This window comes from Capsicum annuum, chromosome 6 (genome assembly GCF_002878395.1).
Source record: "Capsicum annuum cultivar UCD-10X-F1 chromosome 6, UCD10Xv1.1, whole genome shotgun sequence".
NCBI lineage: Eukaryota > Viridiplantae > Streptophyta > Magnoliopsida > Solanales > Solanaceae > Capsicum > Capsicum annuum.
This window is the reverse complement of record NC_061116.1, coordinates 16,660,488-16,677,329: the sequence shown is the minus strand read 5'-3', so window position 1 is coordinate 16,677,329 and position 16,842 is coordinate 16,660,488. Positions and strand designations below refer to the sequence as shown.

Sequence of the window (16,842 nt, the reverse complement as noted above, 5' to 3'; positions counted from 1 at the left end):
CATCATCACCGTATTTCAAATGATCACTGGGGTCAAATGGGTGAAGTGTCCATGGGAACGGGTTGGGGACACACTTCCCTTCCCCAATACTACTACAATTATGATCAAATGTTTCCTCTATACTCGCATTATCTACAACAAAAACAACTAGAGTGCCATCCTTAGTCAATCGGCCAACATGTTCAACATCACTATTTTCACACACAAATTGGTCTTCATGAATTCCATAAGACAATGTACCATCACTTGACATAGTGGCTTCAACACTAGGTGGATCAACTAGTGCATCCACAATCTCAAGTTATACATTATCATCACAAAATAAAGGCACATTCGGCTCTCCTAAAGACAAACTATCATTCACACTTAGTTGGTTATTAGCCTTATTCACTAGAGTGGAAGAGTTAGTTTGATTACCTAGTAGCTCATGTGGAGCTTGTCCACTCACGGGAATTGGATTAGGAAAGCTTGGATGCTCTATCAAGTTATCCAACTTCTTGAAAATAGAGCTCTCCGTCCTTTCTATTCGTCCTTCCATTCTATCAATTATTCTTTTCATTCTTTCAATTAATCCTTCCATTCTCTCTATTTTCCCTTCAAAAGATCCCAATCAGCTATCCATGACATCAAGCGTTGCCGCGACAGATTTAAAGCAACTAGGCATTTCACCTTTATCCGCCATTGTACCTATCAAGAACTACTAAAAAAACAACCCAAAAACAACAAACACATTAAAGGTTAGAAAAAATCATTCCACAATTCATCTCAAAAGAGTCCGCAATCTCTCAAGCTCACACTTTTGAAGTATTCACTCTATTGGCCTCACAAGTGTTGATAACTCGCTTATACTCCAAGAAGGTTACTTGGTCCCAATTGTGGATCGAGGTCGGAGTAGATTCTTGATTGAAACAACCCAATAAATGATGTTCGAACTTGGACAAAAGAAAATACTATGACTTAAAAATGAGAAAAGCACACAATATAATGCTTAACACAAAAGAAAACGTACTCAAAAACTAATCTACAACCAGTAGGTATTTACTAGGTTGCTAATTAGCATGAGAATCAACAAAATTGAAACTAATGGTAACAAGAAAGTGAAATTAAAATATCCAATGTTCTTGAGCTCTTTGATGATGTGGCACTGAACTATTAGACGTTGGAATGTGGTTGAAGTTAAAAAAAAAATTATTTCAAGAAACTAGTTGTTCAATTTCATGTATGGAAGATGAGAATTTCGGCCAAGGTATGGGGAAAAACGGTCTAGAATCCACTTTCAAGACTCATAAAGTCTTTCACCTACTTGCACCAAAATGGCAAGACAACCTTTTGCAGGTCTTGTCCCCCTTTCCTCTTTTGGCTTGTCTAGAAAAAATGAATTTACTCCCTTTTAGTATGAAGAATTTTGGGAGGTATTTTGTTCTTTTTCCCCTTTAGTAATGTCTTGAAATTTGTCTCAAGACTAACAAGAACCCACAATATCTTTCCTTTTAATTTGGATCAAACAACAACCTTTTACTAGACTACTTCAACACAACACAAGAACTTCAACAACAATAACAACAAAATCATCCATACTTCCCACAACAACTTGCAATTTTTTTGGCTCAAGAACTTGGGTTAGACTAAATTAGTGTTAGAGATAAATAAAACCAACATAAGAAAAAAAATACAATCAAAACAACACCTAAATCTAGACACAAATTCGGCCAAACAACAACACCACTTCGGCCAAGACACCAAACCCGTAGAATAACTTCTTTTTGTGAGATTTTCAACGTTGGACACCTCTTCTAATGTCAGTAAACAAAGATATAATACTAGAACATATAAAACACACAAAAATCATAAGAAAACTAGGAGTCAAATTTTGGCCTAAACACAAAAACGTGGACAGATTACTATTTTTGAGTTTTCAGCTTTTCAACACTTTTTTTTGAGTGAACAAACCCAAGATTGATCTCGTGGGAACGAAATCAATGATGACTTTGATACTAAATGATACAATAACATCCTATGAAGAGCTAAAACAGCCCACGAAATGGCACAAAACAGTTCGCTATCACGAGATGAACAAGCAACACGAAATGGTAAACAAGATGACTATATAAATGACAAAATGACCTAAATGTTATATTTATAGACTAGAGCAACACTTATTACAAAAATGACCAAAAGGCCCTTAATGAGCTCAAACAAATGGGAGGCCTTGTAGTGTAGACCTTGGACAATTTTTGAGTATTGGGACTTGTTCTCAATACTTCAAAACTTGTTCCTTGGATGGGAAGCCCCACAAGCTCGAGTATTCACTCATGTCTTTATGTCCTCGAGGGCTAAGATGCCTCTTTGACCCGTATCAGAACTGTATGTTTTGACGTAAGACTGAACCAATGCACTCACAAAAGAGTCACGTAATTTGTAAATGATAATTTTCATTAATAAAATATTCTTTTAAAATATTGTTTATAAGAATTCAAAAAATAAATAAAAATAGATAAAGAAATAGAAAAATTATTTTAAAAATATAAAAGCATTAGAAAAATATTTTCAACGCATAAAGTAACCTTAAATCAATAATTGAGTGCATATTTATGTGTACAACATAACGATATAAATATTTAAATTTAAGAATATTAAATAAAAAATTAAAAAATATTAAAAATAATGTGGGGACATTAGAAAAATCGCCCCAACATATGAGGTAACATTGAAATATCATTAAAAAACACTTAGAGTGTATATGTAACGAAAAGAGTATGTAACGGTGAGGAAGATGGAGGAACAATATGAAAATATCGGATGATCAAACCTAGGTTTACGCGCTTTTGATTTTTTCATGGTGCCATGGTGCCTTCACCGTGCCCATGGTGTCATGGTTCCCTAGTACCTTGGTGCCTTGGTGCGCTCGCGGTAGGTGCACGGGCACACGGGTGCCAAGCACACAGATTCTAGTTTAGGATGCATGGGTCCTTTGGTGCAGTGGTGCGTGGTGCCATGGTGCCATGGAGCGCGGTACCGTGGTGCCTTGGTGCATGATGTCATGGTGCCATGTGGCCGTTGCTACCCATGATGGTTTAAGGCGTTGGCACATGGTGGCTTGTGGGTGAAGGTGCCGGTGTAGAGACAACCAACTCAACAAAGACACCACCATAGTCGGCCACTATAGGTCCTTCGATATTTGACATCGGTTGTGGCGTTGCCCATGTTGGCATTATATACTACTGATTTTGCCGGATGTCGGAGCCTAGGTCATTGGACATATCTCTAGGATTGCACTTGACGATCACGAAAACCTCTAATTGCGACATGCTTACACGTATCGATGTTAGCCTCGATGCATCGCTGGGCTCTTGAGCCGCACTGTGCACCAAAAGAAACCTTTAACTGCGATGTCGTAGTTTTGCATGAAATGTCACTTGATATCATACTTAACTATTTGAAATAGAACGCATGCAACACTTGAAAAATAAGTGGCGAACTCGAGCAAGGCTATGCCGCGGCATGCTCGAGGGTGAGGTGAACTCTTAACACTTAGTAGGATTTTTCAAGGATGGATGCACAAACCTCTTTTTGAGATGGACAGAAAAATAATAGGATTAGAGGGGAGGAACGAACTAGAGTGACAAAGGGATGAATCTTAGTGAATCTTGGCAGCAAGTCCACTCTGCCACTTAAAATACCACATCGCGTATTTAAGTCATCTGCAAAGGATTCTACCCACGGTTCGAGGAAAATTAAACTGCAAGATGGACACTGTGACTCTTTCATCGTGATGGCTTAGCTAACGACACATGCCCTTAGGGGCTGAGGCCCCTACTGCGGGTCGGCAAGCAGACGATGGGCACATGCATTACTTTTAGACCTGATTCTAAATTAGAGACGTTCAGTCATAATCCAGCATATGGTAGCTTTGTGCCAATGGCTTTTCAACCAATCGTGATGACCAATTATGTGAATTAACGGATCCTCTCGTACTAGATTGAATTACTATTGCGACACTATTATCACTAGGGTAAAACTAAGCTATCTCACGAAGGTCTAAACCCAGCTCACTTCCCTATTGGTGAGTGAATAATCCAACACTTGGTGAATTATGCTTCGTAATGATACGAAGAGCCGATATCGAAGGATAAAAACATAACGTCGCTACGAACGCTTGGCTACGACAAGGTAGTTAACCTTGTGGTAACTTTTCTGACACCTCTAGCTGTGAATTTCGAAGGTCTAAAGGAACATTAGGCCATATTTTCATGGTTCGTATTCGTACTAGAAATCAGAATCAAATGAGTTTTTACCCTTCTATTCTACATGAGATTTCTGTTCTCGTTGAGCTGATCTTAGGACACTTGTATTATCCTTTAATAGATGTGCCACCCCAGCCAAAATCCTTACTTGACAATGTCTTCTACCTGAAATGGCCCACTAAGCAAGCCTTGCATCCAAAAATAGGGGCAGTGCCCCACTTCCAATTCACGGAATAAGTAAAATAACGTTAAAAGTAGTGGTATTTCACTTTTTCCTTTTGGCTCCTGCTTATACTACACCTCTCAAGTCATTTTACAAAGTCGGTCTAGAGTCAAGTTCAATAGGGTCTTCTTTCCCCGCTGATTCTGCAAAGCCCATTCCTTTAGTTGTGATTTTGCCGGATAGTAGAAAGAGACAGTGGGAATCTCGTTAATCCATTCATGTGCATCACTAATTAGATGATAAGGCATTTGTCTACCTTAAGAGAGTCATAATTACTCCCTCCGATTTCTTCACTTTGACATTCAGAGTACTGGCAAAAATCACATTGCGTGAACATCCATTGGAACCATCACAATGCTTTGTTTTAATTAAACAGTCAGATTCCCCTTGCACGTACCAATTTTGAGTTGGTTGTTCGACGCGTGGGGAAGGCCCCTGAAGGAACCATTCCCATTCCATCCCCTGGACGGCACACAGCAACCCGCTCTGACCATAGGACCAGCTCAAATAGTCTATCAACAGTTAACGGGTTTGGTACTGGGACCCCCATGTCCAGCCTTCAAAGCCTATCCTTTTCCCGAAGTTATGGATCCATTTTGCTGACTTTCCTTGCCTACATTATTCTATCGACCAGAGGATATTTATATTGAAGACCTGATGTGGTTAAGAGTACAACCGGGCGTGGACAATATTCGGTCCTTCGAATTTTCAAGTGCCACCAGGAGCACACCAGACACCACACAACTTGCGGTGCTCTTCCAGCCGCTGGACCCTACCTCTATGACTGAGCCAATTCCTGGATGGGCAGGCTATTAAGCAAAAAAATAACTCTTCCCAAGGCTCCCTCCGACGTCTCCAAACTTTCTAACATTGTCGTCGACTGCCATATCACGGTTCAGGAATTTTAACCCTATTTCTTTTTAGTGTACTCGCAAAACGCACTATTTGTCTAGATTCCCTTGACCCTTAGGATCGACTAACCCATGTGCAAGTGCCGTTCAAATAGAATTTTTCCCTTCTTTGGCCTTTAAAGTTCTCATTTTAATATTTTCTACTACCACCAGGATCTGCACCGAAGGTTGCTTCACCCAGGATTACACCTAAGATTTTACAGTGACCGCTGCATCCTCCTACTTATCGGGGCCTGGAACTTGTCTCAATGGCCCGGCGTATGTTGCGCGCTTAAGTTCCATTTATTTTTGGGGTAATTTGATTTGATAGTTGAGTTGTTACACACATCTAAGTGAATTTCAACTTCCATAACCACCGTCTTGCTATCTTAATCGACTAACACCCTTTGCGGGATCTAGGTTAGCAGATATTTTAGTGTCGTAACTCGACTTCTGGTTCATCCCTCATTGTCTGTTCTGCTTACCAAAAATGGCCCAAATGGAGCTCTTGATTTTGTGGCACGGCTCAACAAAGCAGTCGCACCATCCTACCTATTTAAAGTTTTAGAATAGTTCGAGGGCATTACACCCCCGAGGACTCTAATTATTGGCTTTACCCAATAGAACTCCCATGTAAGCTCCAACTATCCTGAGAGAAACTTTGAAGGTAACCAGCTACCAGATGATTTGATCAGTATTTCTCCCCTACACCCAAGTCAGACGAACAATTTGCACGTCAGTAACGTTATAGGTCTCCACCAAAGTTTCCTCTATATTTTCCATGCTCAGGCATAAATCACCATCTTTCGAGTCCCTAAATGTATGCTCACACTCGAACCCTTCGCAGAAGATCAATGTCGATCAGCAGTGCACCCCTCAGAGGGATCTCACCAATCAGGTTCTTTATGCTTTAAGGGTTTATTTAACCATTGAATCAAACATATGTTAGACTCCTTGTTTTGTTTTTCAAGATGGGTCGAGTGGGAAGCCCACAAGCCAACGTCTGAAGCGCGTAGATGCCGAAGCATGCCAAAGGCTCATGTTGATTAAGGAGGTAGCATTCTATAAGAGTATCGAGAGCCCGGGCTTTGGTTGTCCCCCAATCAACGCTAGTCCACGCCCCGAGATAATTGATAGACTGGCTCACCGTCGCTCAACATTCGACCGGGGCACATCGCTGGCCCTCATCCGCTTTTTTCTGGACAATTTCAAGCACTTTTTGACTCTTTTTTCAAATTCTTTTTCATCTTTCCCCCGTGGTACTTGTTCGCAATTGGTCTCTCGCCCATATTTAGTCTTGGACAAAATTCACTGCCTGATTTGGGCTGTATTTTCAAACAATCTGACTCATAGATAGTGCCTTGTGGTATGAAAGGGCCTAGGCACAACGGGGCTCTCACCCTCTCCAGTGCCCTCTTCCAAGGGACTTGGGCCTGATCTGCCACTACGGATACTTCCTCAAACTACAATTCAAACGACAGAGCCACCCAATTCTAAGGCTGGGTTATTACCAGCTCGCTTGTCATTACTAAGAAAATCCTTGTAAGTTTCTTTACCTCTGCTTATTAATATGCTTAAACTCAATGGGTAATCCCACCTGACATAGGGTCGTGGTCGGAGCACTTAAGCGTGATAGGGTCCTGGATTCCAAACGCACGATGGGTTGTAGCCACAATAACAAAGAGAGTAGAGTTACAACCACCACTTTTCACGACGTTCGTCGATGTGGACTCATATTTAGGCCTGCAGTATCTTCCCCGCAACAATAGCGCACCCCATGATAGCTAAACTGAGAGGATAAATCACTTGCTATAAGAGTACCTAAGGCACTATGTGACAGCAAGCCAACGAAATTGGGTAGACTTGTTGGATATAGAGCATTTTTGCTACAATCTGCACAGGTCATCGGTAATAGAAAAGAACCCATTTGAACCTGTCTTAGGCATGCAACCTATGACACCATTGGAGTTGGTGACGCTGAAGAGTGAACACAAGTGTCCTACTACTTATAGATATGCAAAAGACAAGAATAAGATGCTTTTTGAGGCCCAAGACAGCTTGAGAAAGGCCCAGAAATGCATGAAGAAGTATGCTGATCAGCATAGACGTGCGGTAGAGTTTAGTGTGGGAGACAAAGTACTTCTAAATCTCACTCCACAAATATGGAAATAGATTGTGAGTAAGAAGAGGCATAGGAGACTGATCCCAAGGTGTGATGGCCCATTCAAAATTATAGAGAAGGTTGGAGAAATTGCTTATAAGTTGGACTTACCAAAAAGGTTGAAGATTCACCCTACCTTTTATGTCAGTTTTCTAAAAAGGTATAATGAAGATGCTGAAGACTCTGGAAGGAACAAAAACAAAAAGGCCCTGTAATACCCCAAAAAATTTTTCGTCGAAATTTTGTGCGTAAACGTATTGGATCGTATCTTCGAGAATGATTTATAATTTTTGTGTGCTTTATTTCTTGGATTTAGACCCACCATTTTGTATTGCATCGAATAAGATTTCCAATTATATGTGGATCACCCAAAACGGACACTCGAGCGATGAGTTACGACCATTTCGATCGAACAGTGAACAGTAAAATGTGCAGGAAAAAAAAATACTGCAGCCAAGCAATTTTTTTGGTCAACTTCAAATGATCATAACTCCTTATACATAATAAATTGTGTCAGCTACTGTATATCAACGGAAATTCCTGAGAGTATTCTTTCCAATAAAATTGGTTTCATCCAATTTGGACATCGGAGTAAAAAGTTATGGCCAATTTACTTCAGCCTATCGGATAGATCACTGAAGGACAAATTCGAGTTTTATTTGTTTCTTAGGGGCATTTTGGTCTTTCACCACTCTTTTAAACCTCTATAAATACCCCATTCAACTTAGAACTTGTATTATTTTCCTCTCATTTCTCTTATATGTCTATATATATATATATATATATATATATATATAAAGTTAGGGTTAGGGTTTTGAATTGGGGAAAATTAATTGGAGGCTTTGATTCAAGAATTCCTTCCGTCAATCTCTTCTGGCCACGAAATTTAAGGTATGCAAGTGTTTATCTATGGGCTTCTTTCGTCCATAGAGCCCACAAATCCTTTTTCAAAGGCTCAAGATACATGTGTGTGTATATATATATATGTATATATATGATTATACTTTCTGAATTTTCATTGTGTATGTATGTAGTATTCACATGATGGTTGAGATATATGTGTGGGATGATTATGTGTGTTGGTTGAAGTATATGTGTGTAGTATTTGTGTGATGGTTGGTGATTATGTTGTTGAAGTTGATGATATCCAAGAAGGGATCTTTGTATTTTTGTGGAAACTATGGTGGTGTGTGATGTATAAATATATGAAATGGGTGATTGAATACTTGTAATCCCGATGAATCCACCTATGCCTAAGAAGTGCATGTAAGGTGTTTGTGAAAATACCTAAGAGACTAGAGATTTTATTTTTATAACATAATAGGTCCAAAATTAATTGATTATGAATATATGATGATTTAAATTGTTAAGCTTTGATTTATACTATTATTTCATTATTTTCTTGTTATGACTTGATAATTGTTATTGGGAATTATATATCCCTACTATTGATTGATATGTCAAATATTTTCTAAATGTGAGTTGGATTGTGAATTGAGAAATGTGGATGTTGAAGTTGAAGGATGAGGGTGTTGTGGTGCATGAAATTGAGCATTAAGCCTATGCCCTAAATGGTGCATGTATGGTGATTGCTAAAATGCCTATGTGAAGAAGAATTAAGTATTTGACATGTTTGTTATCCAAGTTATGATTTCATGCCATATCCATATGCATAACTTATGTCTACCATATGTTTGCCAAAATATTTAAGAGAATAGAAAACTATGCATTGTGGTTCATTAGGTCTTAGAAGATAAATTCATGCTTTGTTCCTATGGATAGTTGATTTCCTTGAATTTGTGGTGCGTTGTGGGTGTATGATGGAATGCCATGATGAATTTTTGAGGTAACTATGATGTTTGTGCGTAGTATTTGCTGTGGACCCAAAGCATGTTCCCCACGTGTTCGATTGGATGCTTATATAAAGAAATGAGGCCATTTGATTATGATGGCCTATGGGCATGTTGTGTATGAGTTATCTATCTTGTGTTACTTTATGCTATTGTGGGCTGGGGGTACGTATGCCCAAAATAGTCTGCTGGTCTAGAGCCGAGTCAGTTTCATGGTAATCTCAATCGAACGATGAACAATGAACTCCCGGTTAGTTTCAAAACTTAGGGAAAACTCATTAATCTCGAAAATCATTCTTTATCGAATACTCGGGCCATGAAGCTCTGAAATCTTACATATTAATTCACTCTGTTACTGACCTCTATACATTTTGTGAGATAGTAAGCTTATCTTAAAAGTAAGTGGCAATTAGAAATACTCTGTCAGAGAACGGAATCAAGAGAACTCTGTCATATTGATAAAGTATCATAATGTGACAACAGATTCAGTTCAGTTGAGTACAGTTACGAACCAGTTACATGTCTTTCAGTTGGGAGTAGAATTCAGTATCGAGCGAGCTAAGGATAGGAACATTCCTACGAGTAGAGGGTTTGATTCCTGGTAGCAATCCTTATGCTCCAGAACTACGTCGCCAGCATAGGTTGATACATCTATCCTGCGAGTAGAGGGTTAGATGAGGTGGTTGTCTTGCGAGTAGAGGGTCCTACCATTCTCGTTTGAGGTCCTAATGGTAGAGGGTCCTATACAGTTGTCTTTACTATTGGCACAGTATTGACACCCTTCCAGATGAGGTACAGGTTGGATCCCACTTGTAGTAAGTGGGGCATGTCGGTTAAAGGATCACTCCCACAGTTTCAGTAACAGTCTCAGAAAAGAACTCAGTTAATGTACAGAAGTTGAGGTTGTCAGATACAGGCCTCCTAGTATTGCTATCATTGTCATTGAGTAGAGAGACTTCCTGCGAGATGAGGGTTGCTCTCGAACTTATTTACCTATTATCATTATCATTGAGTATAGAGACTTCCTGCTAGATGAGGGTTGATCTCAGATTCAATTGTTCAGTATTTCAAAGTTGGTGGATTTGAATATCAAATATCGGTAATATCAGTTATCCAATTCCTCAGTATGGATAAGTACAGATGTCAGCTCTAGTATCTTCAGATACTCTGTATCTTATTGTCAGTATTATTATTTTTGGGTGTCAGTGTTTAAAATGTAACTTTCGGTGTCATGATAATTTTAGTTGTACTTTATGCATCCATGGGTTTATTGTAGATCAGACATGTTTCAAAATTGGTAACTGCAGAGTTTCTATATATGTTTATTCCAGCTAATACATATTATTCAGATTGTTATGTTTATGCATAAGCATTATATTTCACCTTACCCTATCCTTGCATACTCGGTACATTGTTTGTACTGACGCATTCGTGCTATGGTGTTTTCCCCACCATAGGTTCAGAAGAGCGAGTTTCAGAGTATATTTAGCTGTGAGATCTTATAGTAGTGGGTGCAGCAGTGAGTTCTCATCATCCGAGGATATTTTATTTTAGTGTTTTGACGATTTTAGTAGACGGAGTTAGTTGGAGAATTGTCCCTTCAACTCCACAGTTCAGACAGTGTAGAGCTTTTTAGACAGATGTATTGTATTTAGTTTTCAGTACTGTATATTTAGATGTTTGAACCTTATGGGCAGATTTAGCCAATTTTTGCATTTATCGTATTATATTATGCAGTGAACAGATACGGATATCAGTGAAGGGTTAGCGTATGGTCCCTCATCAGGGCATTACAGGCTCCTCCTTTGATTATGAAATAGTATAAATCCAAGATAGAGAAGATACTTGATCATCGGATCGTGGGGAATAGCAAAAGGAGTACCAAGGCAGAATTCTTAATTCAATGGAAAGGCTCAAGCAAAGAAGATGCTATTTTCCAGAAGGCTTAGAACTTGTGGCAGTTCGATAATAAAATTGAGGACTACCTAAAAACAACCTCAATGAGGGCGTTAAGTTTATCTAGTGGGGGTGCTTTGTTAGACGCCCAGTCTAAGACATGATGACTGATAAGGCCATGTCAAGGTGCACAATGGCCTTGACATGTGCTAAGGCAAGCAATATAATTCTGTGATGGCTATGAGATAGCAGGCAGTAATTGATAACCAAGGCGGCTGGAGTGATGGCAAGGCAGACTTAGTCACATGAGGCGACGACAGGCGCATGGCACCTATGCGGGCATGCGTGCAGGCAGTGACATGGGTATGGCATGGTACTGGCATGACATTGGCACTGTCATAGCATAGGTAACGTCATAGAACAGACAATGTCATGGCACAGGCAACGGCATGGCACAAGTGTGGGCATTGGCATAGTCTAGACAGTGTCACGGCATAAGCAGTGGCGAGGCCTAGGCAGTGACATAGCTGAGACAACATCATAGCATAGGCAGTGGCATGGCACAGGCACAGGAAATGACATAACATAGGCAAGGTATGATGTTGGCAAGACGAGTCATGGATGAGAAGAATGTTAAGACAAAGATGAAATGATCAAGTGTTGGAAAAGCTGGAATTTGGCTAAGTGTTGAACATTGGCAAAATTGGCTAAGAGGGCATGGTTGCCCATGTGCTAGTCAAATGATGCAATTGCTAAGTTTAAATTTTGAATGTTGTAAACATGTGTTATTTTCAAAATTTAACTTGAATGCTTAGATCAGGATATTGAGTCATGTGATAAGCATCCAGCCATGTCCAATGACATGTTGCAAGGTATCGTAGGTTGTAACTACTGTAACTTCCTATGTGCAGTCTATTTAAGTGTTGCTAGAAATTATACAAGGCAGTGAGAGTTATTGTATACCTTTGTACAATTCGTGTGACAATATCCTCTATAATTCTGAGAGAATAATAAACGTTGGGAACTTGTTTCCTGTACAATGTTGAGTGCTTAATGTTTCTGCAAACTTAGTCTATTATACTTAGACAGTCCAGTGTATGTGTGCCTAAAGCTGTGCAGTGTGGTGCGACTGCCAAGCAGTAGAGTTGAAAAAAAATGCCCCTATTTTAGTAGGACACTATAGGTCCTTTGGTATTTGACATCGATTGCGGCATTGCCCATGTTGGCATTGTATGCTGCTAATTTCACCGAAAGTCGGAGCCTAGGTCATTGGACATGTTTCAAGGATTGCACTTGACGATCACGAATACCTCTAATTGCGACATGCATCTGCGCACCAATGTTTCCTCGACGCATCGCTGGGCTCTTGAGCCGCACTGTGCTCTGCAGAAAACCTCTAATTACGATGCCATAGTTTTGAACGAAAGGCCACTTGATATCATACTTAACTATTTGGAATAGAATGCATGCGGCATATGAAAAACAAAAAGCGAACTCAGGAGAGGCTATGCCGCGGCATGCTCGAGGGTGAGGTGAACTCACAACACTTGATGGGATTTTTCAACGAAGGATACACCAACCTCCTTTGGAGATGAACAAAAAAATAATAGGATTGGAGAGAGAAGAATGAACCGAAGAGACAAAGCGTTGAATCTTAGTAGATCATGGAAGCAAGGCCACTCTGCCATTTACAATGGCCCATCGCGTATTTAAGTCATCTACAAAGGATTCTACCCACCGGCCGATGAAAATTATACTACAACGCAGCTATCGCGGCCCTTTAACCATGATGGCTTTGCCAATGACATATGTCATTGGGGGACGAAGCCCCTAGTATGGGACAGCAAGCGGACGATAGGCGCATGCATTGCTTTTAGACCTGATTCTGAATTAGAGGCGTTTAATTATAATCCAGCATGTGGTAGCTTCACACCACTGGCTTTTCAACTAAGCGTGATGACCAATTATATGAATCAACGAATCCTCTCATACTAGGTTGAATTACTGTTGTGACACTGTCATCAATAGGGTAAAACTAACCTATCTCACGATGGTCTAAATCCAGCTTACATTCCCTATTGGTGGGTGAACAACCCAACACTTGGTGACTTCTTCTTTATAATAATAGGAAAAGCCGACATCAAAGGATCAAAAAGCAACGTCGCTATGAATGCTTGGCTGCCAAAAGCTATTTATCCCTGAGGTAACTTTTCTGACACCTCTAGCTTTGAATTTCAAAGGTCTAACATCTCGTTAGGCTATGCTTTAATGGTTCGTATTATTACTGGAAATCAGAATCAAATGAGCTTTTACCCTTTGGTTCCAGATGAGATTTTTGTTCTCGTTGAGCTCATCTTAGGATACCTAGGTTATCTTTTAATAGATGTGCCACCCCAGCAAAACTCCTCACCTGACAATGTCTTCTGCTTGGATCCTCCCGCTGAGTGATCCTTGGGTCCAAAAAGAGGGGCAATGCCCCACTTCTGATTCACGAAATAAGTAAAATAACTTTAAAATAGTGGTATTTAAATTTTGCCTTTCGACTCCCACTTATACTACACCTCTCAAGTCATTTCACAAAGTCGGACTAGAGTCAAGCTTAACAGGGTTTTCTTTCCCCGTTGATTTCTGCCAAGTCAGCTCCTTTAACGGTGATTTTATGGATAATAGATAGGGACAGTGGAAATCTTATTAATCCATTCATGCGCATCACTAATTAGATGACAAGGCATTTGGATACCTTAAGAGAGTCATAGTTACTCTGTTTACCCATGCTTGGTTGAATTTCTTCAGTTTGACATTCAGAGCATTGGGATAAAATCATATTGTGTGAACATCCATTGGGTCCATCGCAATGCTTTGTTTTAAATAAACAGTCAGATTCCCTATGACCGTACCAGTTAAGAGTTGGTTGTTTGATGCGCGGGGAAGGCCCCCAAAGGAACTGTTCTCAGTCCATCCCCCGACTGGCTGTGGTGACCTGCTCTCGCCATGAGAGCATCTCGAGCAGTCCATAGACAACCAATGAGTTAGAGGCTGGGACCCCCATTCCCGGACTTCAAAGCCAATCCTTTTTCCGAAGTTACAGATCCATTTTACCAACTTCACTTGTCTACATTGTTCCATCGATTAGAGGATGTTCATAATGGAGACCTGATGCGGTTATGAGTACAACCAGGCATGGACGGCATTCGATCCTCTAGTTTTCAAGTGCCACTGGGAGTGCATCAGACACCACGCAACGTGCAGTGCTCTTCCAACTGCTGGACCCTACCTCCGACTGAGCCAATTATAGGATGGCCAGGCTATTAAGCAGAAAAGGTAACTCTTTCTGAGGCTCCTGCCGATATCTCAAAACTTTCTAACATTGTCGTTGACCGCCATATCCTAATTAAGGAATTTTAACCCGATTCTCTTTTGAAGTACGCGAGAAATGCATTATCTATCGGGGAACCCCCGACCTTTAGGATCGACTAACCCATGTGCAAGTGTCGTTCACATGGAATCTTTCTTTTATTAGGCCTTCAAAGTTCTAATTTAAATATTTGCTACTACCACTAAGATCTGCACCGACAACAGCTCCACAGAGGCTCACGCCCAAGGTTTTGTAGAGACCACCGCTTCCTCCTACTCATTGGGGCCTTGCACTTGCCCTGACGGCCAGGTGTAGGTCGTGCGCTTAAGTGCCATCCATTTTTTGGGCTAGTTGATTTGGTAGGTAAGTTGTTACACATTTCCAGCTGTCTTAATCGACCAACACCCTTTGTGAGATCTAGGTTAGTGAACAGTTTGGCACTGTAACCCGAATTCCAGTTCATCTCGTATAGTCAGTTCTGCTTACTAAAAATGGCCTACTTGGAGCTCTTGATTCTGTGGTGTGGCTCAACAAAGCAGTCGTGCCATCTTACCTATTAAAAGTTTGAGAATAGGTTGAGGGCGTTGCACCCCCGAGGCCCCTAATCATTGGCTTTACCAGATAGAACTTGTACAGAAGCTCCAACTATCCTGAGGGAAACCTTGGAGGAAACCTAATACTAGATGGTTTGATTGGTATTTATCCCCTACACCCAAGTTAGATGAACGATTTACACATCAGTATCATTGCGGGTCTCCACCAGAGTTTCTATGGCTTCGCCCTGCTCAGGCATAGATCACTATATTTCGTGTCTCAATAGGTATGATCACACTCGAACCCTTCTCAAAAGATCAAGATCGGTCGGCGGTGCACCCCTCAAGGGGGATCCCACCAATTAGCTTTCTTACACCTTATGGGTTTACTCACTCATTGACTCGCACATATGTTAGACTCCTTGATTTGTGTTTCAAGAAGGGTCAAATAGGGAGCCCACAGGCCCGCGTCCAGAGCACATAGATACCGAATCACTCCAAAGGCACGCTCTTCCTGCCACAATCGAGGAGGCGATATTCCACGAGCGTATCGAGAGCCTGGTCTGCCCACCAATCCATGCTGATCCACGCCTCAAGTAGATCGACAGACTAGCTCGTCTTCATTCCATATTTGATCGAGGTGCATCACCAGCAACCATCCTCTTTTCTCCCGATAATTTCAAGCACTTTTTAACTCTCTTTTCAAAGTCCTTTTCATCTTTCCCTCGCAGAACTTATTCGATATTGATCTCTCTCCCGTATTTAGTCTTAGATGGAATTCACCACCCAATTTGGGCTGCATTTCTGAACAACCTGACTCGTAGACAGCGTCTCGTGTTGTGACAGGCTTGGGCACAACAGGGATGTCACCCTCTCTAGCGCCCCCTTCTAGGGGACTTAGGCCTGGTCCGCCGCTAAGGATGATTCTTATGACTATAATTTAGATAACGAAGCCACCCGATTCTAAGGCTAGGTTGTTCCCGGTTTGCTCGCTGTTACTAAGAAAATCCTTGTATGTTTCTTTTCCTCCTCTTATTGATATGCTTAAACTCAACGGTTAATCCTTCCTGACCTAGGGTCGGGGTCGGAAGCCTAAGTGTGATAGGGTCCTAGAGTCTGAACGTACGATGGGTTATAGCCCGAACAACAAAGAAAGTTAAGTTACAACCACCACTTGTATTTAGGCTTGTCACGAGTTCGAGGAACACGGGAGGCTAGTATCTTCCCCACAATAATAGTGCACCCCATGATTGAGGCTCGATGCGAGGGGGCAACGTGATGTGTGATCCCTAAGAAGACATGCCCTTGGCCAAATGGCTTCGGGCGCAACTTGCGTTCAGCGCCTGTAGCTTGCCCCGAGAGCTATATCTAGAACTCACCACACGCACAAAAGCACTGCTTTGTCTGATATCAAATGCCCACAGCCCCGTCATAGATGACGCCACCGATAGCCAACACGAGCAAATAAGGAAGCGTGATCGATGTTATTTTATGAGCACCGGCGGCTCACATGGACTAGCTATGCTTGCTACCATGTGCCGACACTGCACGCCGACTTGCCCAGTGAGCGTCTATGCCAACTAGCAACAGTCGCTTTGAAGTTACTTCAACACCTCTACCCCACTTATATATGCTTAATAAAAATAATCCAACTGATAGGAGTAAACATGATTTTGCCACAAAATTATAC

The 16,842-nt window shown here is 41.0% G+C and overlaps 2 non-coding genes and 1 pseudogene across 2 annotated transcripts; 1 reads left to right on the top strand and 2 right to left on the bottom strand.

Annotated features, from left to right (window-relative positions):
- Positions 1 to 3,609: 3,609 nt before the first annotated feature.
- LOC124899939 lies at positions 3,610 to 6,968 on the bottom strand. The gene has a single exon (XR_007057497.1). It is a non-coding gene; the product is annotated as a 28S ribosomal RNA (ribosomal RNA).
- LOC124899448 lies at positions 6,212 to 14,132 on the top strand (annotated as a pseudogene).
- LOC124899938 lies at positions 12,891 to 16,233 on the bottom strand. The gene has a single exon (XR_007057496.1). It is a non-coding gene; the product is annotated as a 28S ribosomal RNA (ribosomal RNA).
- Between the last annotated feature and the right edge of the window lie 609 nt (positions 16,234 to 16,842).